Source organism: Ursus arctos, unplaced genomic scaffold (assembly GCF_023065955.2).
Source record: "Ursus arctos isolate Adak ecotype North America unplaced genomic scaffold, UrsArc2.0 scaffold_6, whole genome shotgun sequence".
Classification (NCBI taxonomy): Eukaryota; Metazoa; Chordata; class Mammalia; order Carnivora; family Ursidae; genus Ursus; species Ursus arctos.
In genome coordinates, this window is record NW_026623078.1 from 7781119 (window position 1) to 7808522 (window position 27404).

At 36.6% G+C, this 27404-nt stretch overlaps 1 protein-coding gene across 5 annotated transcripts in view; it reads left to right on the forward strand.

Annotated features, from left to right (window-relative positions):
• The window catches only part of SPIDR (scaffold protein involved in DNA repair), a 478698-nt gene that overhangs the window by 322283 nt on the left and 129011 nt on the right, over nt 1–27404 (forward strand). The window lies entirely within an intron of this gene.

A 27404-nucleotide genomic window follows, 5' to 3' on the forward strand; every position in this document is an offset into this window, starting at 1 on the left:
TGACAAAGGAATCTATTTATTTATTTAATATAAAAAGTCCTACTAAAAATTTAATTTGTTGCATTTACTTTTACCTTTAATGGTTCATGTTATTAAAAGTAATATAGACAAATACTGGTATTGTTTTAGAAAAGCCAGGACATGTGATTACCATACCTAAAAAGACCACTGCAATATCTGTCAAGGTTTATGTATCTAAAAACCTAAGTAAGTAAATGGCAATTAATAAATCTGTGGCTTTCAGAGAGTGCTGTTCTAACCTATATCAGCACTTTCTGCAATGAATTAAATGTCGTATATTTATACTATCCAGTGGGGTAGTCACTGACCTCGTATGGTTACTGAGCACTCAGAATATGGCTAATGGGACTGAGGAACTAAATTTCAAGTTTTATTTTATTTCAATTAACTGTAGTTAAAAGTAGCCCCATGTGGCTAGGGGCTACCTTGGTGACAGTGCAGCTACATTAGCCAAACCCATATTCAAAGTACTTTGTTCATACTAAATATGGGAATGATATCTTCTTTTACTTGTATTTAGGCCCTTCCTGTGTTTTTTCAAATAGCTGTAGTCATGTCATTGACTGAAGGGTTTATTTGTCACAGCCTTGGCATAACCTTTTGAGGTTGTATTTCTTTCTGTGTGAAACTGTCCTCAAAGCAGTGAGATGGACTTATAATATAATAGAAATTAAAAGTATGGATACCAGTTCATAAACCTTTTTTTTATATCTCCTCTTAAAAGAAAACACATATTGAAGAAGCAGTAATTATAGCAATATCCTATTCTTATAGTGCCTTCTGATAGCATTCAGAAGGAGCGACAAGAAACATTTCTGTGTTAATTATGAATCCTCTTCAGGTGGGTGGCACTTTATTTGAAAGTCCTATGAGTTTCAAAAAGTCTCCTTCAGGTATAGAGTTAGAGAATATTTCTTTTGGATTTATAGAAAAAAATTTAATTTTGTTTGGAATATGTGTACGTCTGAAATGATTATATCATTTTAGGGTTTTTAACTTGTTAGGTGTAGACCAGTCTTGTAGTCTTTAACTTAAATCTGTGGTAAACCTAAATAGAATTATCTGAGCCACTATTAGATCAGACATAGGTTTTGTTTTGCTTTGCGTTTTTCATGGAATGTATCCAGCATTAGGCTTTGGAGAAGGAAATATTGAGTAACCTAAGCAATGATGATCTTGGTAAAGCTTCTCCAGCCCAGCACGCAGACCACACACACACTCAGAGGAGATTGGGGACAGCAGGGACTGAGTCACAGTGATGAGAAGGCAAGGAGAAACTGACAGGTTGCTTCCTTTTGAGTAATCACAAGCAGTGTACACCTCGAATCCTATCCCTCTAGCTTCTCTGGTGGTACTTGTTTTACTTGTTAAGCAAAAAGAAGAATTGGAAGTTAGCTTCTGGTGAGTTGCTGCCAGTGGCTGGCATTACGAATGTTTTGGATTTGTACCTTAGAACATACACTGGGACATATCAAATGAGACTGTCCTAAATTGTGGATTGAAAAAAGGCCAGGCATAAACTTCAAAAATAAGAAAATAACCTTCAGTTATTCAGATGTAATTAAATATGCATTGTGTGTGCTGTGTTTCCTGTAGCACACATGAGATTATACAATGTTGAGTCTAGAGGGCATTAGTCCCATTTCACAGATGAGGAAACTGAGCCTTAGAGAGGTTCTTAACTTGCTGACAGTTATACAGGTGGACAAAACGAATAACATCATGAGATAGAATCCCAAATATGTCAGGGTTGTAGAGAGTATGGAGCTGAAAGAAAGGGGATAAAATTGAGTTAGGACCAAGATGTGATTGATTAAGTTTAAGCCTGACTGGGGAGTCAGGTCATCCTGGGCAGTAGGAGTAGTGAAAGTGCCCAGCCACAGGGAAAATTGATTGGATTGTGTAAGAAAATGAACCTTTGGAGAGAAAATCATAGCATTTGAGCTTGGGTTTGAGGACAAGGCTTCTGAGATGTCTTTTGGGTACAAAAAAAGTACTATTGTAAAACTGATTATTAATATTTTCTAGATTCATAATGCTATTATAATGATCAAGCTCCAGTTTACAAACAAAATTAATATAGAAAGAAAATTATACTTAACCCTGTACTAATTCTTTGCTAATGGGCATATTATCAAAAGCATTAAAATATCTGCTTTGGAGGATCATTTAGAAACATGTTTTCTAATGTAGACTTTTATTTATACACATGTAGCATGTATATAAGAGAAAACATTATTAAAAGACTTAAGTTTATAGTTTGAAAGATTCCTTTCTTTTCTACTTACAGTTTCTACCTGTAACTTTGGGTGAACTCCTGTGCAGCACATGGGAGTCATTCTCATCCAGAGGCATGAGTGCAGCAGGCAGGGAAATGGCATAGTGACCCCTTACACTGTGGGCAGCTCCAGGTCTGCTCTCTTGCCATAACCTGCTATACCCCAGAGATCCTTCTATCAGTGAACTGAAAGACAATGTTGATCACTATGTGTTTTCCATAAAGTGCCAGAAATGACCATATCCCAAGAAATTAAGGCCTGCAAAAAAGAAATGACTCTGTCATATGGTAGATATTTTGCCGCAATAATTCTCCCTTTTCTGCCCAAACGAGGCCAGAGGAGTCCTCATGGAGCACTGTGGTGAGTCATATCTAAGTGCACTTAGCGCCTCAGCCATAGGTGTCTGTCTCAATCTGTCCCCAGTGCTTTAGCAGTCTCACTTTTCTAAGATCAGTAAGAGCTCATCTTCTGATGGCAGACAGCCAGATTGTTGCCAACATTGAAAAATAAAAGGAAATTCATTTGGAGCCAGCCAGTCCAGAAAAGGGACACATAGATTCAGTCAAAAGGCTCATTTCCTCTGAGCTGTGAAACATTATTTAAATACACTTTAGATTTCAGGGGTGTCTGGGTAGCTCCTTTGGTTGAGCATCTGACTCTTGGTTTCAGTTCAGGTTGTGATCTCATGGATCATGGGCTAGAGCGCTGTGTCCATCTCCACGCTCACTGGGGATGCTGCTTGAAGATTCTCTCCCTCTGCCCCTCCCCCTACTTACATGTGCTCATGCTTTCTCTCAAATAAATAAATAAATTTTTAAAATACATATATATATGTGTGTGTGTATATATATACACTTTAGATTTTGTATGTATATATATATATATACACTTACACTTTATTTTTTAAATTTTTTTAAATAATTTTTTATTATGTTATGTTAGTCACCATACAGTACACCTTAGTTTTTGATGTAGTGTTCCATGATTCATTGTTTGTGTATAACACCCAGCGCTCCATGCAATATGTGCCCTCCTTAATACCCATCACTGGCCTATTCCAACACCCAACCCCCCTCCCCTCTGAAGCCCTCAGAGTTTCCCAGAGTTTGTTTCCTAGAGTCCATAGTCTCTTGTGGTTCATTCACCCTTCATTGTTCCCTTCCTTCTTCTACCGATCTCCCTGCTATTTCTTATGTTCCACAAATGAGTGAAACCATATAATAATTGTCTTTCTCTGCTTCACTTATTTCACTTAGCAGAATCTCCTCCAGTCCTGTCCATGTTGCTGCAAATGTTGGGTAATCGTTCTTTCTGATGGCTGAGTAATATTCCATTGTATATATGGACCACATCTTCTTAATCCAGTCATCTGTTGAAGGGCATCTCGGCTCCTTCCACAATTTAGCTATTGTGGACAATGCTGCTATGAACATTGGGGTGCATATGGTCCTTCTCTTCACTACGTCTATATCTTTGGGGTAAATACCCAGTAGCACAATTGCTGGACCTTAGGGTAGCTCTATTTTTAACTTTTTGAGGGACCTCCGCACTGTTTTCCAAAGTGGCTGTACCAACTTGCATTCCCACCAACAGTGTAAGAGGGATCCCCTTTCTCCACATCCTCTCCAACATTTGTTGTTTATTGCCTTGTCAATTTTTGCCATTCTAACTGGCATAAGGTGGAATCTCAATGTGGTTTTGATTTGAATTTCCCTGATGACTGACACATATACATTTTAGATTTCGGAACTATAACATGTAAGAGTCTTCTGTCCCTTGTTCTTCTGAATGACTTCTTTTAACTCAAGCTGTTAAAGAAAACACTTCTACAAAGTTTCTCAAGTGTTATGGGTCAGAATAACCAGTATAAACTTGAATTTTATAAATCACTAAAATCAAAAGTAACAAAAAACCAACTTCGAAGGCACTCCCTAACCACTAATCTAGGCAGACAGTTCAGAGCCCAAACCCACCTTTATCTAGATCCACTGCATATTGAATGAATGCGAAATAAATGCATGACTAATAAAGTAATGGGGTTTTTTGTTTGTTTAGTTGGGGTTTGTTTGTTTTTTAGCAGAAGGGGACCACTGGTCTTGGAGATAATTTATAATAGAGGAAACTGAGACAAAGAAAAAGTGAGTGAATTCCTTAGTGACTCCCTACCTCATGGCAGAGCGGACTCTGGACCGTGTTACCTCACTCCCAGACCATGCTGGTTGCCATTAAACATTGACTTTCTTGCTCCCTTTCTGAAACATCCGCATCCTTTCTCCTTCAGATATTTAACTTAGGGACAAATAATTTAATTTTATCCTTTAGAGATGTACATTCTTTCTTGCTTGTCATTACAGAAGTATTGATAATGGGAGAGTTAGTCTTTTGTTAGGGCATTGAATTCAGCTTGCTAGTGGTCTTATGTTCTGACAAAAAGTTGGAATGACAGAACCTCCCAGTTTAACAGTTTAATAGTTATCATGCATTATAGTTGTATAGAAATTTGTTGAGCTGAGCTCAGGAAAAGAGTACATTTTCTTTCTCCAAATCTTGATATTTTATTTTCTCTTTTCATCTTTTGACTCTTCCTTTAGTCTCTTTTCCTGTATTTCTTCTTCCTTTTCACTAAGGAAAGATTTTTAAAAATCCACTATTGTCCTAGGCTAGGTTCTGGGTCCTCAGTGATTAACAAAGTCAGACATTGTCCTTATGGTCATGGAGCATAGTCCAGTGGGGAAGTCCCACACAAGACAATTAAAAGCAAGTACATCTATGATTATAAGTTGTGATAAGTGCTCTGGTAAGAAAAGTAGGACACTACGAGAGAAACCAATGGAGAAGGGACAAGATTTAGTTTAGAGAATTCAAAGATGGGTATTGTAAGGCAGTACTATTTAAGCTGGTGCCTGAGAGATAAGTGGATGATAGGTAAAAAGCAGATGAAAGAGAATTGCAGTGGAAGAGAGAATATCTTTGAAAGCTCATAGGGGCGCCTGGGTGGCTCATTCGGTTGGGCATCTGCCTTTGGCTCAGGTTATGATCCCGGAGTTCCGGGATCATGCCCCATGTAGGGCTCCCTGCTCAGCGTGGAGTTTTCTCCCTCTCTCTGCCCTCTCCCTCTGCCCTCCCCCCTGCTTGTGCTCTGTCTCTCCCTCTCAAATAAGTAAATAAATTCTTAAAAAAAAAAAAAAAAAAGCAAAACACACCTTTGAAAACTCCTAGACAGGAGGGAGATGCTGATCTGGCCAAGATGTGTGGACCAGCGGGAGAGCCCAGAGAGGCAAGCCAGATGTAGGCTGCACACATGGTCTGCAGTGTTTGCCAGGGCTGCCCACTGACCCCAAATAAACTTTACCTGTTTGGAACATGACTTTAGTTGTGAGATGGAAAATGGTTTAGGAAGAGGAAGAGGCACATGGAGTCGGTCCCAGTGGGAGTGGAGAGACCAGGAAGAGGCACACTGTAGGACTCCAAGTCAGCCTGGGCTCCTGAGTCTCACATGGCGTCACTGGGATGTGGAGAAAAGGGTCACCTTCTAGATATGTGTGATGACTTGAGAATGGATTGGATGTGGAGAGAGTGAAGTTAAAGGAAATAATAAGAATGGTGCTCAGTTTGATTGCTTGGTGGAATGATGAGTTACTTACTGAGGTGAGAAAAACTGGGATGAGAACAGGTTTGGAGGGAAGCTTAAGAATTCAGTTTGGGGCCTATTTAGTTTGAGATTCCTGAGACATCTAAGGAGAGGTGTCAGATGAGAAAGTTGAATATAAAGATCTCACATTCAGAGAAGAATTTTAGGTTGGAGATAAACATTTGGCAGTTTTCAGCCTATAGCTGGTCACGACGTGCATTTGTACATTCATTGATTTTATTTGCTAATTTGTATAGGTTATATTTGTCCGTGGTGCTGAGTTCCAAAGGCACTAGAGGGCATACAGTGAAAGGCAGATGCCCCTAGCCCTCATCCCAGGTGGTTCCTCCTGCTCCTCTTCCCCACACCCCTTCTAGGGGTGTTGTGTCACAGCTAGTAAGTCTCTAAAACCAGGGTGGCCAATGAGATCACATTAGGGAAAAAGTAGACACGAAGAAAAGAAGAAATGCTAGCACAGAGATCTAAAGTCCTGTAGCATTGGAAAACAGGTAGAAGAGGGGACCAGCAAAGGAGACTAAAGAGGAAGGGCTAATGGTGGAAGAGGAAGACCCAATGTACTGTGGCAGCACATAAGACAGGATTTTCCGTGTGTGCAAGTAGCAGCGAAGTTGGTGGTGCAGAGCAGCCTAATAAAATGAGGACTGGAAACACATGCAATGGGTTGCTGAGAAGTTCCTGTATAACTTTAGGAGGTGCAGGGGAGACGTAAGACTGGAAGCTAGCTGGTAGGGAGTTGAAGAGTGAGTGGGAGGTGTGGAGGAAGGACAGGTTTTGATTTTTATGGTAAGTGCTTTGTTGATGCATAAGAGAATGAGAATGTCAAGTGTTCAACGGAACAACAAAACTCATGAGGGCATTCTGTCCATGGTTTCCAGTGTAGGTACCATTTTTCTTTTAAAAATGCATTGGGGTACACTTATTGTGATAAGCACTGACTAATATATAGAATTGTTAAATCACTATACTGTACACCTAAAACTAATATAACACTGTATGTTAATATATTGGAATTAAAATTTTTGAAAATGCATTGAGGTAGAGGCAGACCATTAATGGGAAGAGCAGAAGGTCTGGAATCAAACTGGTCTAGGTTCAAATGCTGATTCCGCCACTCAGTAGGAAGACTTGGGGAAAATTCTCTTTCCTTATTTATGAAATTGGAATTATTTCTTTCCATTATTCAGGTTCATGATAAAGATAAACTGAGATTATGTATGTAATGTGTTTAGCATTATGCTTCTTACATAAGGACTCAATAGAAGGTGGCTCACTAGCTCTTCAAAAGTAATTGCCAAGACTTCAAAATTGTAAAATAGTGATAAATAACATTGTTACAATAATAGAAACCTAAAATAAAGAAAGAAGAAGATCATATTACAAACCAACATTTATGTTAGAGTTGAGTCTGTTGCCTGGCTGCAGGAGAAGCTTGATTGAAGGTGGTTTTTACTCCTGTCCTTTTGCACCACTCCCCTGGCTGCACCGCCCCCCACCCATCAACAAGGAGTTGCTGCTCATTTACTTTAGAAAACAAACATTTATGTAAATTCATACATATGAAATGTGACTACTGCCTTCTAAATGATGGAGGCATAGAAGTTCCTCTGTAATAAACACCACAGAAAACTGCCCTAGTGCTGGGTCCAGTATTGGATGGTGCTGGTAATTATGGCTGGTATATTTTTGTCTTTGTCTAGAGCATTTAAAGACATCCCAGACCCCTGATGGTGAAAATGATACAGTATTAAAGCAGAATGAGGAACACAAACTAGTATGTAGTGGTTGTGATGATTAGTGTTCTTTTATGATGATTAGCTTTTGTGCGTGTTTGGACAGTAGAGAAAGACTTGTATCAAGTTTGCAAGATTCCTTTTGATGAGAGGGCTGTCGGCTGTGGTGCCCTGATTCCTCAGCTGTGTGCTCACCAGCCAGGTCTCCCTAGGTACATGCAGCTCTTTTCCCTGATTGTGAATGTTTCCTTTTCTTCCTATTAAATGATTGGATGTTATAGTGGACTCAGGTCTCCTTTTCTGTGCGTAGAGGTTGAGTGGCATGGCATTCCTTCCCCAGAACAGAGATACCTATGTGTCAGTGATGAAAGAGCCCCAGGGAAAGCCTCCATCTCCTCCCCCTCAACAGTACACAGGACCATCTCACCTGCTCTGTTTCTACATGCTACCACATACAAGAATCTGTGGACTGATTCTGTTGATTAAACTACTTAGCATCACCCTCTCATAAGGCTGTTATTGTTATTCATACTTTATTTCCGAAGTTTCTTTTTTTCTTCATGTTGCAGAAAAGTTGGAATTACTCTTTTTCAATGATTTGAGTATTTTTATTGCAATGCAAAAAATATGAGAGTGGGGACTCATATTTTTTAATGTATTCTTATTAATGATATGAACTATATCTCATTCTTTAGGTTTCCCTTACTTGTGCTCTCACAGTAAATTTAAATCCTCTTTTAATCATTAGTTCTGTATTCATAAGTCTTAAATAAACACTTCAGTCTCAGGTACCCAGCTCTTAAGTTTTGCTACTTCCTCTCTAAGACAGTTCTTGATGGTCTGTAAGATATCCCAAGGTCATTTTGCCATATTTTCTTTGCACTCCTGTGTTTACAGTTTTGCAATTATAACCATAGTCTAATATTAGAACACTTTCGTGACCTCAAAAAGAAACCCCAGACCCATTAACTGTTTACTCCTCCTTCCCCCAGCCTGTGGCAATCACCAATTTTCTGTCTCTATGGATTTGACTGTTTTGGACATATATAAATGGAACTATACAATATATGGTCTTATGACTGGCTTCTTTCACTTAGCACAATATTTTCAAGGCTCACCCATGTTGTGACTTGTATCAGTATTTCATTCCATTGTATGGGTATGCCATATTCAGTTAATTCATCAGGTGATGAACGTCTAGGTTGTTTCTACTTTTGATTAATATGAATAGTGCTTCTATGAACATCTGTGTACAAGTTCTTTCTGTGAATATACGTTTTCAGTTCTCTTGAGTATATATTTAGGAGTAGAGTTGCTGGGTCATATGGTAACTCCGTGTTTAATTCTATGAAGAGTTAAACTGTTTTTCAAAGAAACTACCATTTTACATTCCCACCAGCAGTGTATGAGGGCTCTGGTCTCTCCACATCCTCACCAAGACTTGTGATTATCTTTTTTATTATAGCCATCCAGGTGGATGTGAAGTGGCATATCCTTGTTGCTTTGGTTTGCAGTTCCTTAAGGATTAATGATGTTGGGCATGTTTTCATGTGCTTTTTGACCATTTGTATACTTCTTTGGAGAATGCCTCTTCAGATCCTTTGCTTGTTTTCTTAAATGGGTCATTTGTCCTTTTTTTGTTGAAATGTAAGAGTTCTTTAGTTATTCTGATTACAAGTCTCTTATCATATATATGATTTGAAAATATATTCTTCTATTCTGTGGAGTATTTTTTCCACTTTTTTGATAGTGTCCTTTGAAACACAAAAGTTTATAACCTTAATGATGTCCAATTTATCTTTTTTTTTCTCTTGTGCTTTGGTGTTTTGATGTCACATCTAAGAAACAGTTGCCTAATCCAAGATTATGAAAATTTACTCCTATATTTTATTCTAAGAGTTTTACAGTTTACAGTCCTATGTTTAGGTCCACGATCCGTTTGCGTTAATTTTTGTGTGTGGTGTGAGACAGGTGGTTCATCCTTTTACATGTGTGTATCCAGTTGTCCAACACCATTTACTAAAAAGACTATTCTTTCTCTTTGAAACTTTCTTGGTACTGTTGTCAAAAAACAATTGACCACAGATATAAGTATTTATTTCTGGACTTTCAGTTTTCTACTATTGACCTATATATATCTACCTTTATGCCAGTACCATAATGATCTTAATTACTAAAACTTTATAGTACATTTGGAAATCAGAATGTAAGTACTCTAACCTTTTTTTAAAGATTGTGTTGGGAATTCTTAGTCTCTTAGATTTATATTTTAATTTCAGAATCAGCTTGTCAATTTTGGAATAAAACAATTGGGTTTTTGATAGAGATTATGTTGAATCTGTAGATCACTTTGAAAAGAATTGCCATTTCAGCAATATTTAGTCTTTGGATCCATAAACATGAGGTGTCTTTTCATTTCATTAGTTTTTTAATTTCTTTCAGCAGTGTTTTATAGTTTTCAGTAGAAGTCTTAACACTTCTTTACATTTATATCTAAGTATTCTTTTATGCTATTGCAGACGAAATTATTTTCTTAGTTTCATTTTAGAATATTTATTGCTAATGTGTAGGTGTGCAGGTGACTTTTATATATGGACCTATTTGCTGAAGTCTTGCTGAACTTGCTTATTAACTCTAATAGTTTTTTAGTGGATCCATTAGAATTTTCCATATGTGAAATTATGTAATCTTTAAATAAAGATAGTTTTACTTCTTCATTTCCAATCCAGGTAGGTTTTATTTCTTTTTCTTTCTTAATTGTCCTGTCAATTCTTTTAAGTATCTTAAGGCAGGGAAAAAGAAACCGTTGTTTGATGCTTTGGTGCAGTATGGTAGCTCATCTTCTTCTATTCTTCTCTCTTGAAGTCCTATGCATCCTTCACTACCCAGTCTTATACCACTTGCCCCGTGAAATCTCTCCTAATTTCCCCTATGGAGTTAGCCTCTTTTTCAGCATGATAGAATGAAAAACTACTTAGCTATATTTTTTTGGGTTAAAGGTAGGTAGGTAGGTAGGCAGATAGATCGACCAATCGATCTTATCTCTCCATTTTCACAACAGCCCCATAAAGTTAGTACCATTACTTTCAAACTTGAAGATTTAATGATGATAACATTTATAAAATGCCTGACACCAAGTAAACGCTTTTAACACTATTTGTTTTATGACTGTTATAGCTTTTGTACTGTAGTTAGTTACACATGTGTCAGCCTTTACTATAAGATTGTAAAGTCCTTGCTGGTGAGGATTATGCAAAGTAGTAGTGGTAGTATTCATTAATGCTTTTTATGCATATACTGTTCCTACTATATATGTTCCTAAATATATTTCTATTATATCTCTTTTTTTCACATTTATGACTATTGGCACTGTATTATGTCTCTGTGTATCATTTTGCCCATTCTAAATGGTAGGAAATGGAGCCATTTTTCTACCCTTTATCTCTTCTTTAAATTTTTATTATTTTATTGATCTAGTATCAGGTTTCAGTTAGCAGATTGAAATTTTAAATGTTTCAGAATAGAATTAGAATTGTAGACTATTTGAAAGCACTATGTTTAAGTTCTTAAATATTCAAGGGTGCCTGGGTGGTTCAGTCTGTTAAGCATCTGACTTTTGATTTCAGCTCAGGTCATGATCTCAGGGTTATGAGATCATGCCCCACATTGAGCTCCATGCTGGGTATGGAGCCTGCTAAAGATTCTCTCTCCCTCTCCCTCTGCCCCCCCCCTAAAAAAATAAATAAAAATAAATATTCTATAATATCAACCCATGTCATTTGATCCGTCCTTTACATTTATGACACACATATCCTGAGTATGTATCCTTAATGAGCTTATTGATAATATGAAATTGAAATGAAAGTTCCCATGTTCTTTTCTTTATGTATTAAATTGTTGTTAGACTTGAAGGAAAAGATCAAAGGGAATGACAACAGCCTTGTGCTGTGAGTATAGACAATCATGAAAATGAAATTTTCATACAGAATGAAGATAGCAAGAGTAGTTTTCCAGAATCATAGCCAGACATGGTATGTGTATCCATAGTTCTAAGTTTGCATCTTAACCTGGCCTTGATGATTTTCCAGCACCTGTTATCCATCAAGATTGAGAATGATTTCAAAGTGGCCCAATATAAAAGGCATGGAATTTTCTGCCTATCTCTGACCTCCTTTCCCTGGAAACTTTGTTGCTAAAAGAGGCTGGAGACCTCTAATAGTCTGTATCCCCACCCCTCTGTGTCTGCAGCTGCATTTTGGAGCAGTACTGTGGTCATGCTAGAACTTTCCTGTGAGCTAGATTGCAGCTCTGGAATGTACTTTTCTGAGATGACAGCACAGAGTAGAGCTATGAGGGACAGAACACATAGACTGGCAGAGTATGCAGTGGCAGCCAAATGCCAGCACACAACACCACATATCTCTATAGCCAAAAGCACAGATGGGGTGAGATTAAGTGTAATACCCATCTTGACTCCAGCTCTAGCTAGGCTGCTACACCTTATTGTCCCTTTCCTCCCTGTTTGGCTCTGTCAGGTGACCTGTTCCTGCCCTGTCTCCCAGCTGCTGCTAGACCCAGAGCACTTAGGGCAGCCAGCTGGCAGTCCTGGTAAGCTCATCCTTGTGTTCATTTCTTGGCTCTACAGTTCTAATTAGCTAGAGCCAAATCAACCCCATGCTCCACAGAAACCTGGAGCAAACAGAACCTCCAAAACAATTCTTTGGAAGAGTGTCCTTCACAAGAAAGAGTCTTTATGATATATCAACAGGTACCCTTGTTTTTTCTGGACCAGTTTGCCTAGCAGTGATATAAATATTCTGAACCTTCACATTTACTTGCACAGGGACAAAAAAAGAGTGACAGATAGAGGTATCTAGACAGGTGCTTGGTTATATAGTAATCATAATGGCCAGGTATTATACATTGCACTGGTACTTGTCAGTCCTTCCAAAATAAGGCCATACATATTTTTTTAAATTTTACTTCTCCTGTTTAACCCTCTGGGGATCAAGGACTGTGACTCATCATATTTTGGTACCAGACCATGAATGTTAGTGGACACTTAACAAGTATGCATAGATGGGGAAAAGTAGTAGCTGTGGGACTATGTATTCTTCTTTCTCAGGACCAATTGGTCCATGGAGATGTACTGCAATGCTGTTGTTTCTCTAAAAACACTGATAAAGAGGCTAGTGCAGTAAGAATTGCCAGGAATACTCTGCAATATATCAGCAAAAAGATAAAGTCTAGTCCTCACCAGTCTTACAGAAAATGAGATACTTGGACCAGAGGCCCCTATGGAGTTTTCATTCAGTGTAAAGGAGGAGGGAAGTGGAGGAAGAAAAAGGAGGGGCACTTAGGGAGGTGGCAAAGGAGGAACAAGAGCAGCTCTTGACTGAGGATTTATAAAGAAAGTAAAAGAATCCCGTCGGTAATGATTTGAGTTTGATACATTTGTTACAATTAACGCAGAACTAAGAGATGTCAAGAAAACCTTAAGCAGACACGGGTAAAAGATGAAAGGATGAAAACCTAACTTTTAACATTAAACCAAACTTAATTACTTGAAAAGGAAGGAACTCATGATTTGAATTAAACAAAAAGGAAGACTGAGTCATCCACGGGAAGATGGTGGGCAGAGGTTTAAAGGTCTTTAGTAGCTCTAATTCTCACAGCTGCCTTGTGAGCTGTGTCCTGCCCTGCATTGTGTTTTCCTTAAGTGATGACTACCCTTCCTCTCTCTAGTAGGAATCTGAGTGCAGCTGTTGCAAGCTCCGGAGGTTGTGGGGGAGGCAAAAAAAGGACCAGACTGTATTTGTGTGTTTGGGAGTGGGAAGAAGAATGAAATAAATATCAAAATTGGGATGCCTGGGTGGCTCAGTCAGTTAAACGTCTGCCTTCTTCTCAGGTCATGGTCTCAGGGACCTGGGATCGAGCCCCGCATTGGGCTCCTTGCTCCTTACCTCTACTTATGCTCTCTCTCTCTCTCTCATTGTCAAATAAATAAATAAAATCTTTAAAAACTATTTTAAAAAAATATAAAAATCTCCTGGATATTTTACCACTTAAATAGACTTTTGGAAAACTTAAAGTTAGCTTATTCAACTATGTACCTTGAGTCTTTGCACCCAGATAAGTTACAATATAAGAACACTGACTATCCAAGAAAGCCCCAGACATTGAATGGGGGAAAACCTGAAGGTCTTAAAGCCCTTTCATTATGTGAGCTATAGAAAAGTGGAAAATTATATGTTAACCAATTGGAATTTAAATAAAAACTTGAAACAAAAAAAAGAAAAAGAAAAGTGGAACTGCAATGACAGCAAGAATACCAGTAAATCTTATCCTTACAATTTTTGAATATAAGTAATCCCAGTTTTTTTTCTGCTCATTAGTTCAACATCTTCTCTTCAGAAAAGACTAGAATGAGATTTCCTATAATGATATACTTTGCACAAAAGTTACTGTATACAGATACCTCTCATTTTTCCAAAGTTCACATTACATCACTTTGCTTTTACAAAAGACCTACATTAGTGCTTGTTTTCGCTAACCGAAAGAAATCCAAAGAAGAGTTTTGCTTTTATGAAAAAAAGTGAAAATGCAAAGCAAAAATAGCCTCAGCATTTGTTTTGCACCAAGCTATTCTAGAGGCAGCATGTGCCCACCAGGGCTGGCATTGTGCAGCTTCTTCCCTGGAACTACACTCAGTATCAAGCCACCATGGCTTTGAACTGTATCTGTGAGCATCTGTACTTTATCTCGATTTATTTTGTGCATCTGTCAGTGATGTGTTAGTGATGTGTGATGTGTCCTAGTGATGTATTAGAAAAACCTAATAGAGGTTATTTTTGAGGTCTGGGAATACTCAAAAATTTTTCCATATAAATTAATGGTAATTGCTTCTTTACTTTATGCCATTTCAGCTCAAGAAAGTTTTAATAGGAATGCTCTACTTTCAGATAGCAGGGGAGTCTATGGCCATGCCACCCTAAACACGCTCGATCTTGTCAGATAGCAGGGGAGACCTGTGTTTGGTAGCACGTGTCATTCATCACAACAGGCTCTCTAGCATTTGACCTTTATGTTTAGATTTTTAATTTCTTTCAGGTGCTTCCTAAAGAAGAGTATCTGTTCTCTGCTTTTGGGGTGGGTGGAAAATGGGGGAGAGTACAGCCTGAGGAGTCGAGGCACATTAATGAAACCCCATCTCTGAGGGATTTCTGGCCCTGAGGTAGCTTTGACTCCACCATCTCCCCTGTTTGGAGAGAGCCTGTTCAGTTAACATTTAGTAAAAACAACAATGAATACGCTTATTTTCACATAGATATTCATATATGCCTCTTTATGAATAGACTGCTTACAAGTTTACATAAGAAGAGACTGTTGGGGCACCTGGCTGACTCAATCCGTAGAGCATGTGACTCATGATATCGGGGTCATGAGTCCAAATCCAACCTTGGGCATGGAGCCTACTTAAAAAAGAAAAATTAAAAATTAAAAAATTAAATTAAGGGACTTTTTCTAGTCCCTCCCTCTGGGGAGAAGAAACTAGATGCTGTGGGACAGGCTCCCTCAATTCCTGTTAGAACATACGAATTTTGGGGCGCCTGGGTGGCGCAGTCGTTAGGCGTCTGCCTTCGGCTCAGGGCGTGATCCCGGGATCGAGCCCCACGTCAGGCTCCTCTCCTGGAAGCCTGCTTCTTCCTCTCCCACTCCCCCTGCTTGTGTTCCCTCTCTCGCTGGCTGTCTCTCTCTGTCAAATAAATAAATAAAATCTTTAAAAAAAAAAAAAAAAGAACATACGAATTTTGTGTTTGTGCACACATTATCTTTTTAAGTTTTTTTAATTGAAATGAAATTCACATAGCATAAACCATTTTAAAGTATACAGCTGAGTGATATTTAGTATGTTCATAATGCTGTGCAACTACCACTTCTATATAGTTCCAACACATTTTTTATCATGCTAAAGGAAACTTTGTACCCTTTAAGCAGTCCATCCCTTATAAACTCCCTCTCCCAGCCCCTGACAACCACTAATCTGCTTTCTGTCTCTATGAATTTACCTTTCTGGATATTTCATTTAAATGGAATCATAAAATATGTGTTTTTGTGTCTGCTGTCTTTCAATTAGCATACTGATTTCAGGTTTTTATTCATGTGGTAGCATGTATTAGTACTTCGTGCCTTTTTATGGGTGAATAAAGTTTATCATATAGGTACATCAAATTTTGTTTACCCATTTATCAGCTGATAGACATTTGGGTTGTTTCTACTTTGTAGCTATTGTGAATGATGATGCTATGAACATCTGCCTTGAAGTTTTTCTGTGGATATGTTTTCATTTCTCTTGGGTATAACCCTAAGAGTAGAATTGCTGGGTCATGTGATGATTCTGTATTTAACTTTTTGAGAAACCACCAGAATGTTTTCTACAGCAGATGCACCATTTTATATTCCCACCTCTCTGTATGAGGGTTCCAGTTTCTCTACATCCTTGTCAACACTTGTTATTTTCTTTCTTTCTTTTTTTTTAAATTTTTAATAACAACTGTACTATCACATGTAAAGAGATATTTTTACTTATTTCTTTCCAACTTATTTGCCATTTATTTCTTTTTCTTACTTAATTCTTCTGAGTAGAATATCTGGAGAGAATTTCTAGTACAACAGTGAATGGAAGTATTAAAAACTGCCATCTTTGTCTTGTTCCTGACCTTAAGGGGGGAAAAACTTTCAGTCTTTCACCATTGAGTATAATGTTAACTGTAGTTTGTTTGTTTGGTTGGTTTTTGGTTTTCATAAGTGCTCTCTATCAGATTGAGGATGTTCCCTTGTTCTACTTTGTTGTATGTTTTCATCATGAAAGGGTGTTGGATTTTGTCAAATGCTTTTTCTGCATAGCCTAATCCACCTTTTTTTGGTATTATGCATTATATGGTTAGGAATTAGAGAATATACTTACATTTGATGATTCTTAGTAGAGAGTGTATTCTAACCAAATTATTGAAATAATTGCTTTGAGTCATCTGGTTATGGAACTAGTTCCATTCTCCTTGATACTTCTTTGCAGTAGTATTCTCTGTAATGGGAATTTATAAGCATATATTTGCTTTTTTTATTTAATTAAGTTTGATAAACTTATTTTAGATTGGTTTTGGATTCACAAAGAGTCCCCACGTACCCCATACCCAGTTTCCCTATTGTGAGCATCCTATATTCGTATGATACAGGCTCACACTTATTAAACTGATATTGATATTAGGTTATTACCATACTATATTATTATTGCTTTATTATGCTATATTATATACTATAATAATACTATACTATATTGATACTACATTAAAGGAAATCCATACTATATTCAGATTTCTTCAGATTTTCCCTAATGTCCTTTTCCTGTACATGTTTTTGTCATGTCTCCTTAGACTACTTTAGACTGTCAATTTTATAGATGTTCTTTGTTTTTAGTGACCTTAACAGTTTTGAGGATTACTATCCAGGTATTTTGTAGAGTATCCCTTAACTTTTGTTTTTCTGCTGTTTACACTGGTATGGGCTTCAGGGTAGAAGTTCACAGAGGTAAAGTGTCATTTTCATTACATCATATCAGAGGTACGTACTACTAACAACATGATATCAACAGCATATCTCTGTTGTGGCTGACTTTGATTGCTAACTGAGTTAGGGTTTGTTAGGTTTCTATACTGTGAAGTTACTTTTTTAAAAAAATAATTTATGGTTTTTTTATTCTTTTTTTATTAAGTTTTTAAATTTTAATTCCAGTATAGTTAACATACATACAGTGTTGTTTCAGGTGTACAATACAGTGATTCAACAATTCTGTTGTACTCTTAATCCCCCTCTCTATTTCCCCCATCCCCTATCCACCTGCCCTCTGGAAGCATCAATCAGTTTGTTCTCTGTAGTTATGAGTCTGTTTCTTGGTTTCTCTCTCTCCCTCTCTCTTTTTTTTCCTTTGCTCATTTGTTTCTTAAATTCCACATGAGTGAAATCATACGGTATTTGTCTTTCTCTTACTTATTTTGCTTAGCATTATACTCTCTAGCTCAGTCTATGTTGCAAATGGCAAGATTTCATTCTTTTTTATGGCTGAATAGTATTCCATTGTATATATATACCACATCTTTATCCATTCTTCTATTGATGGACACTTGGACTGCTTCCATAGTTTGGCTGTAGTAAATCATACTGCAATAAACATAGGGGTGCATGTATCCCTTTGAATTAGTGTTTTTGTATTTTAGGGGCAAATACCCAGTAGTGTGATTGATGGAGCATAAGGTAGCTCTATTTTTAGCTTTTTGAGAAGCCTCCATACTGTCTTCGACAGTAGCTGCAGCAGTTTGCATTCCCACCAACAGTGCATGAGGGTTCCTTTTTCTTTATAACCTTGCTTACACTTGTTGTTTCTTATATTTTTGATTTTAGCCATTCTGATATGAGGTGTGAGGTGCTATCTCATTTTAGTTTTGATTTGCATTTCCCTAATGATGAGTGATGTTGGACATCTTTTCATGTGTCTGTTGGCCATCTGTATGTCTTCTTTGGAGAAATGTCTGTTCATGTTCAGACTATTATTCTTTTTTTTATAATAATTTTTTATTATGTTATGTTAGTCACTATACAGCACATCCCTAGTTTTTGATGTAATGTTCCATGATTCATTACTTGCGTGTAACACCCAGTGCACCATGCAATACGTGCCCTCCTTAATACCCATCACCGGCCTATCCCAATCCCCCACCCTCCTCCCCCCTGAAGCCCTCAGTTTGTTTCCCAGAGTCCATAGTCTCTCATGGTTCATTCCCCCTTCTGTTTATCCCCCCTTCATTCTTCCCTTTCTTCTCCTACCGATCTTCCTATTTCTTATGTTCCATAAATGAGTGAAACCATATGGTAATTGTCTTTCTCTGCTTGACTTATTTCACTTAGCATTATGTTTTAACACCCATTGTATAAAGTCCTGGGAGCAAAGCTGGAGCATACACTGTTACCTTCATTCGTACCTAAGGGAGTATGAAGGAAGAGCATTTCTGACTTTATAGGAGCAGAGGAGAGATAATAGACAAGTCAGATTTCTGAAGTCTTTGAAGTCATTTATTTTTTTATTTTTTTAAGATTTATATTAGGGGCGCCTGGGTGACTCAGTCAGTTAAGCATCTGCCTTCAGCTCAGGTCATGATCCTGGAGTCCTGGGATCAAACCCCATGTGGGCTTCTACTCAGCGGGGTGTCTGCTTCTCCATCTCCCTCTCCCTCTCCCCCTGCTTGTGCTCTCTCTCTCTCTCTCTTTCTCAAATAAATAAATAAAATCTTTTTTTTAAATATTTTATTTATTTGAGAGAGAGAGTGCTTGCGCTGAGCACGGAGCCTGACTAGGGGCTTAATCTCACAACCCACGAGATCATGACCCGAGCCAAAAACCAAGAGCCAGGCACTCAACTGACTGAGCCACCTAGGCGCCCCTCTTTGAAGTCATTTCTTATTCATATTCATTTCTGTATTGAAAGTATAAGGTTAGAATTTCTTAAACATGATTGTGTAAGTGAGAAGAGCATTATTCCGGATATAAGAATACCCAACATTACCCTTTATTAGTGTCAAATGGAAATAATAAGGTTTATTTTTACAAGGGTTAAAAGCATAATACATAAGAGGTATTGTTTAATTAGCAGACCTTTATCTAGTGCCTATTGTGGCACATCACCCTGCAGTGAAAAAATGGCATGTACAAGAAAGAGAAAATGGAGTTCCTGTCCTAAAACAGCTATTTTAGGACATCTGAATAAAAGTCAGCTCCATACAAGACTTGCCCTGGATAATACACCAACCTTAGATTACTTAATGCCATTTGGGGGATGGGAAATAATAAGTTAGAATGAATGTCATGTTCCTGTTAGAGCAACTGTGTTCACACTCTTGGTGCTAGGATGCTGCTTAGTATGCCATTATGCCAGAGATACACCACGGGTCTTCAGGACAGCTACAGTTGTGTTGTCAGGAGCTTTGACATCCTTAGAGTTCATGGTGTCCTTTGACCACAGTGTACATTTAGTCACCAAGTAAGCTGTGAAAGTGTAGTGTTGGATGACCCTCCGAAGTCAAGAGATCACTGCAGTGTTAATAGGCTTCTATACTTGTGGTTTGTATTTGAATCAGAATCCTTCCAGTATATCATTTCTAGTTGATTTGTCCAGCTGGGTTTTTTTTTTTTTAATTAATGAAATATCTTCCATAAAAGAAAGGTGTATCTATCGCTGTAAGGCTTTTATTCCAATTAGTTCAAAACAGTTTAGCCATTTTTATGCAGTGTTGAAAGAAAACCAAACTGAATTTATTCAAACTTTGAATCATTTGAATTATAAGTATTTTCTCCTCTTTAGTTGCATACATCAACTCAAATTGAATAAAATAAAATATTTCCGAGGATGATAGGCTGCACAGTGATCACTATCTAAATTTTAACACGATTTAATTTTTATTCATACAGCTATATTTTCTCATGATTTAATTTTTTAATTGTAAACTCTCAAAACATATAAAAAAGAAGATGATGTGTTATTTTCCCATAATTACCTGGGAAACAATTTATTCCTCTATATAAGTTCTTATTTTTAAAATCTATAGATTCTGTTTTGTGTAATTATAAGATTGTTTTTAAAGATAGCTGTGTGCTTTGAGGTAAGAACAACTAAGGAATTGACTTTAAAAGTAAGATTATTAGTTAATTCCACTGGTCTTCAGCTTTATTCATGAGGAATTTCAAATTATTTTAGGAGCCATAGCCATGTCAAAAATGGAATATTATTCTGTCACTTAAAAAAAAGGAATGTGAAAGCTCTTTGTGTATTAATATGAAATGGTCTTTAAGGATGTACTATTAAAACAAATGAACAAAGTTCAAAACAATATACAAAATATACTACCATTTGGATAAAACAAAGGTTGAGGGGCAATATGGACTTAAATGCTTTTTATATGCATAAAATATATGTGGAAGAATACACAAAAGCTGGTAACTTTATTTGTCCCATGGCAGGAGAACCAGGTGGTTGAGAAGAAGAGAAAGAATGTGAATGTATTACTTATTTAAAAAAAACAAAACACAAAACCTTTTGCAATAAATTATCCAAAACAGAACTGATTGTTAGCTTTAAGTTTGTTAATAGTTGAACCTCACTTTGAGTTATTCTTAGTCTTGGCAACTTCATGTGCTCCAAGATACAATTCTACACGATGAACCTCTGAATATTTTTTTCCACGTAGTAGGATTATTCAGCTTTGGTTTGATTAATTTGTATTTTTGGTTTAAATGTCTTTTAATAAAAATATTATAGAATCATGGAATCTTCTTTTTTTTTTTTTTAAAGATTTTATTTATTTATGTGACAGAGAGACAGCCAGCGAGAGAGGGAACACAAGCAGGGGGAGTGGGAGAGAAAGAAGCAGGCTCCCAGCAGAGGAGCCCGATGTGGGACTCGATCCCGGAACGCCAGGATCACGCCCTGAGCCGAAGGCAGACGCTTAACGACTGCGCTACCCAGGCGCCCCAAAATATTATAGAATCATGGAATCTTATAGTTGGACTGGCCCTTAGATAGCAGTTGTAAGTTATGGATTTGATAGTTGAGTCTCAGCTGCAGTAGGATTGGACTCCTCTGATGGCAGACACATGACGGTGCTCTACTATAGCCCGTTCATGTTCAGTTCTCACTCTAGGAAATTTCTCTCCTATCTTGAGCCTAAGTCTCTTTTCCTGGGTCGTCTGACCCTTGGAACTGATGCTTCTTCTTGGGATCGTGTAGAATCTGTTTACTTTCATGCATGACAGCATATTACACACGTGATACATGGTTCTCATTATAATCCTAGTTGTTCTCCTATATTAAAGGCTCTGAAGTTCCTGATGAGCTTCTCTGTCCTTGCCTTTGGAGTTGATTTATTTTTGGAGCCAAGTGCAGCACCTTATATTTATCTCTCTTAAATTTTGTTTTGGCAGATTCAGCCCACGAACCAATTCAATGTTTTAATCCTGATTCTGTCATCTAACATCTATGTTATTCCTCCCCACTTCCTTTTTTAAGACTTTATTTTATTTTTTTTTGGAGCAATTTTAGGTTTATAGCAAAACTGAAAGGAAAGTACAAAGATATTCCTTATACCTTCTTAATCAACATCACTAGCCAGAATGGTATTTTTTTTTTTTGTTAACCAAGAACGAACCTCCATTGACACATCATAATCACCCAAAGTTCGTATGTTACATTAGGGTTTACAATTGGTATTGTACATTCTTTGTGTTTAGAGGAAAGTATAATGACAAATGCGCATCATCATAGTATCATACAGAGTCTTTTCACTGCTCTGAAAAGGCCTCTGTGCTCTGCCTGTTCATCTCCCCTGACCCACCCCTATCACCCACCAGTCTTTGTACTGTCTCCATAGTTTTGCCTTTTCCAGAATGTCATATAGTCAGAATCATACAGTCTGTAGCCTTTTCAGATTGGCTTCTTTCACTTAATCATATTCATTTAAGGTTTCTCTATGTCTTTTCATGGCTTGAAAGCTCATTTATTTTTAATGTTTATATTCCACTGTCTGGATGTACCACTGTTTATTTATTCGTTCGCTTCCTGAAGGGCATCTTGATTGCTTCCAAGTCTTGGTAATTATGAATAAAACTGCTATAAATATTTGTGTGCAGGTTTTTGTGTAGACATACATTTTCAGCTCCTTTGGATAAATATCAAGGTGTATGATTGCTGGATCTTATGGTTAGAGTAGGTTTGTAAGAAACTGCCAAACTGTCTTCCAAAGTAGCTGTACTGTTTTATATTCCCAACAGCAATGACGAGAGCTGCTGTTGCTCCACATCCTCGCTAGCATTAGGTCTGTCAGTGTTCCTGATTTGGGCCATTCTAATGAATGTGTAGTGGTATTTTATTTCTATTTTAATTTGTATTCCCTTAGGGCATATGATGTGAAACATCTTTTCATATGGTTATATGCCATCTGTGTGTGTGTGTGTGTGTGTGTGTGTGTGTGTGTGTGTGTGTATCTCGTGAGGTATCTGTTAAGGTCTTTTGCCCTTATTTTAATCAGGTTGTTTGTGTTCTTTTTGTTGAGTTTTAAGAATTCTTTGTAAATTCTGTAAAGGAGTACTTTATCAGATATATCTTACAAATATTTTCTCCCAGTCCCTGGCTTGTGTCACATTTTCTTCATAAATTGTTTTTCACGGGTCAGCAGTTTTTTATTTGAATAAAGTCCACCTTATAAATTATATCTTTCATGGATCATTTATTTGGTTGGTGCTGTATCTAAAAAGACATCACTATACCCAAGATCATCTAAGTTTTCTTCTATGTTATCTTCTAAGAGTTTTATAGTTTCGCATTTTGTATTTAGATCTATGATCCATTTTGAGTTAATTTTTGTGAGGGGTATAAGTTCTATTTTTAGATTTTTTTTGCATGTAGATGTTCAGTTGTTCAAGCATCATGTAATGTAAAGACTATCTGCTCCATTGTATTGCCTTTGTTCCTTTGTCAAACATAAGCTAACTATGTTTATAGGGGTCTGTTTCTCAGCTCCCTATTGTGTTCTATTGATCTACTTCTCTATTCTTTCACCATTACCATACTGTGTTGACTACTGTATCTTTATAGTAAGTCTTGAAGTTGCTGGTGTCATTCCTCCAAATTTATTGTTCTTCAATATTGTGTTGGCTATTCTAGGTTTTTTGCTTTACCCATAAACTTTAGAATCACTTTGTCAATATCCATAAAATAACTTGCTGGGATTTTATTGGGATTGCATTGAATCTATAGATCAAGTTGGGAATAACTGAAATCTTGACAATATTTTTACTACCCATGAACATAGAATAAATTTCCATTTATTTAGTTCTTTGATTTCATTAATCAGAGATTTATAGTTTTTCTTATGTGCATTTGTGCATAATTTGTTACACTTAAGTATTTCATTTGGGAGGTGCTAATTTAAATGGTGGTGTTTTTATTTTTTCAAAGATTGATTTATGAAGAGAGAGAGAGTGAGGGGGTGAGGAGGAGAGTGAGAAAGAGTGTTTTAAGCAGACTCCATGCTGACCCAGGGCTCCATCTCACAACCCGGAGGTCACAACCTGAGTTTAAACCAAGACTCGGACACCTAACTGACTGCGCCACCCATGTGCCGCAATGGTGTAGTGTTTTTAATTTTAAATTGCACTTGTTTGTTGTTGTTATATAGGCAAGCAACTGACCTTTATATATTAACCTTGTATCCTGCAACCTTGCTATAATTACTTATTAGTTCCAAGAGGTTTTTATTTTTTTAATTCTTTCAGATTATCTACATAGATGATCATGTCATCTGTAAACAAAGACAGTTTTATGCCTTCCTTCTCAATCTGTATACCATTTATTTCCTTTTTTTTTTTTTTTTTTCACTATTGCATTAGCAAGGACTTCCAGTAAAATACTAAACAGTAGTGGTGAGATGGGGCATCCTTGCCTTGTACCTGATCTTGGTGGAAAAGCTTCTAGTTGTTCACCATTGAGTATGATGTTAGCTGTAGGTTTTTCGTAGTCAATTTTTATCAAGTTGAGAAAGCTCTTCTCTGGGGCGCCTGGGTGGCGCAGTCATTAAGCGTCTGCCTTCGGCTCAGGGCGTGATCCCGGCGTTCTGGGATTGAGCCCGACATCAGGCTCCTCCGCTGGGAGCCTGCTTCTTCCTCTCCCACTCCCCCTGCTTTTGTTCCCTCTCTCGCTGGCTGTCTGTCTCTGTCAAATAAATAAATAAAATCTTTAAAAAAAAAAAAGTTCTTCTCTGTTCCTGGTTTACTGAAAGTTTTTATCGTGAGTGGGTGCTGGATTTTGTCAAATGCTTTCCTTAATCTATTGATATGATCATGTGATTTTTCTTTTTTAGTCCCTTGATGTGATGGATTGATTTAACTGATTTTCAAATGTTGAACTAGCCTTGCCTAACTGGCATAAAATCCTACTTGGTAGGATTATTGCATATAATTCCTGTTATACATTATTGGATATGATTTGCTAATATTTGGGGGAGGATTTTTGCATCTATATTGAAGAGATATATTGGTTTATAGTTCTCCTTTCTTGTAATATCTTTGTCTGGTTTTAGTATTAGGGTAATGCTAACCTTGTAGAATAAGATAAGAAGTGTTCTCTCTGCTTCTATCTTCTGAAAGATATTATAGATAATTGGAGTAATTTCTGCCTTAAATATTTGATCAAATTCACCAGTGAACCCAGCTGAGCGTGATACTTTCTGTTTTGAAAGACTGAATTATTGATTCAGTTTCTTTAATAGATATAGGCCTATTCAGATCATCTGTTTCTTCTTATATGAATTTTGGCAGGTTGTATCTTTCTAGAAATTGGTCTTTTTCATCTAGTTATTAAATTTGTGGGCATACAGTTGTTAATAGTATTCCTTTAGTATTCTTTTAATTTCCATGGGATCTGTAGTGATGTGCCCTCCCTCATTTCTGGTATTAGTAATTTATATCCTCTCTCTTTTTTTCTTAGTTAGCCTGGCCAGAGGTTTATAGATTTTTTTGATCTTTTCAAAGGATCAGCTTTTTTTTCATTGATTTTCTCTATTGATTTCTTGTTTTTAATTTCACTGATTTCTGCTCTCACCTTTATATTTTTTTTCTTCTTACTTTAGATTTAGTGTGCTCTTTTTATAATCTGTTAAGGTGGATTTACATTATTGATTTTAGATTATTCTTTTTTTTCCTAAAAACTGCATTCAATAGTATAAATTGCCCTGTAGGTACTATTTTGGTATCATCCCACACATTTTGGTAAGTTGTGTTTCCATTTTCATTTACTTAAAAATATTTTTTGATTTCTCTTAGGATTTCTTCTAAGATCCATGTGTTACTTAGTTTGTTCTTTTATCTCCATGTATTTTGGGATTTTCAAGTTATCGCCCTGTTATTGAATTCTAATTTAATTCCACTGAGAGCAAACATTGTATAGTTGCTATTCTTCAAATTTGTTACCTTGTGTTTTATGGCCCAGACCGTGGTCTGTCTTGTTGAATGTTCCATGTGAACTTGAGAAGAATGTGTAGTTTGCCACTGCTGGATGAAGTAGTCTATAGATTCTAATTATATCCCGTTAATTGATAGTGCAGTTGAGTTCTACTATGTCCTTGCTGCTTTTCTGCCTGTTGGACATATCCATTTGTGAGAAAGGGGATGTTGAAGTCTCCAGCTATGATAGTGGATTCATCTGTTTTTTCTTGCAGTTCTGTTTTTGTCTCATATAGTTTGATGCTCTTTTGTCAGACATAAATGAAGAATTGTTAAAGTCTTCTTGTAGAAATGTAATGTCCTTCTTTATCTCTGATAACCTTACTTACCTTTGAAGTCTGCTCCGTCTAAAATTAAAATAGCTCTCTAATACAATACTGTATGTTAACTATACTGTAATTAAAGTTTTTAAAATTGATTTAAAATAGCCCCTCCTGCTTTGTTTTCATTAGTGTTAGCATCGTATTTTAAAAATTAGAATATCAATACCATAAGTATGTTGTTATATTAGCATGGTATATTTTTCTCCATCTATTTAATTTGTATATGTCTTTATATTTAAAGTCAGTTTTTTGCAGACAAGATATAGTTGGGTCATTTTTTTTTTTTTTTGATCCACTCTGACAGTCCCTTTTAATTGGAGCATTTAAACCATTGACATTCAAAGTGATTAGTGATAGTTGGATTAATACCTGCTATATTCATTGCTTTTTTCTATATGTTGCTCTTGGTTTTTTTTTTCTTTTTTGTCCTCTACTCTTTCATCCCCTTTGTAGTTTTAACTGAGCATTTTATATGATTCCTTTTTTCTTCTTTCTTAGCATGTCAGTTATACTTTTTAAAATTTCTTTTTAGTGAATGCCCTAGAATTTGCAATATACATTTGCAACTAATACAAGTCTACTATGAAATAAGACTGACCACTTCATGGGTAGTGTGAATACCTTATAATAACAAAATAATTCTAATTCCTTCTTTCCATCCTTTGCTGTCATTAATTTCACTTACATATAAGCATACGTGTGTGTATATATATATAAGCACACATACACATATATATGTAAAGTCCATACATAAACATACATAATTGAATACATTATTGGTATAATTATTTTGAACAAACTGCTATTTATTAGATTAATTAAGAATTAAGAAAAGTTTTTATTTTAACCTCACTTGTTTCTTCCTTGGTACTCTTCCTTTTTTCGACTTTCTGACCTATGTTATTTTGCTTCCTTCTGAAGAACTTCTTTTATCATTTCTTGCAAGGTTTGTCTCCTGGCTACAAATTACTCCAATTTTTGTTTGTCTGAGAAAGTTTTTATTTCTCCTTCACTTGTGAAGGATAATTTCACAGAGTACAGAATTCTAGGTTGGTGGTTTTTTGTTGTTGTTGTTTTTTTTAATCTCAGCACTTTAAATATTTCACTAACTCTCTTCTTGCTTGAGTGATGTCTAGGGGAGGAGTTAGATGTAATTCTTAGCTTTGTTCATCTATTTGTTGTTTTTCCTCTGGCTCTTTTAAGGATTTTTTTCTTTATTTTTCATTTGCTGTAATCTGAAAATAATATGGCAAGGTGTAGGGTTTTGGGGTTATTTTTGGCATTTATCCTGCTTCGT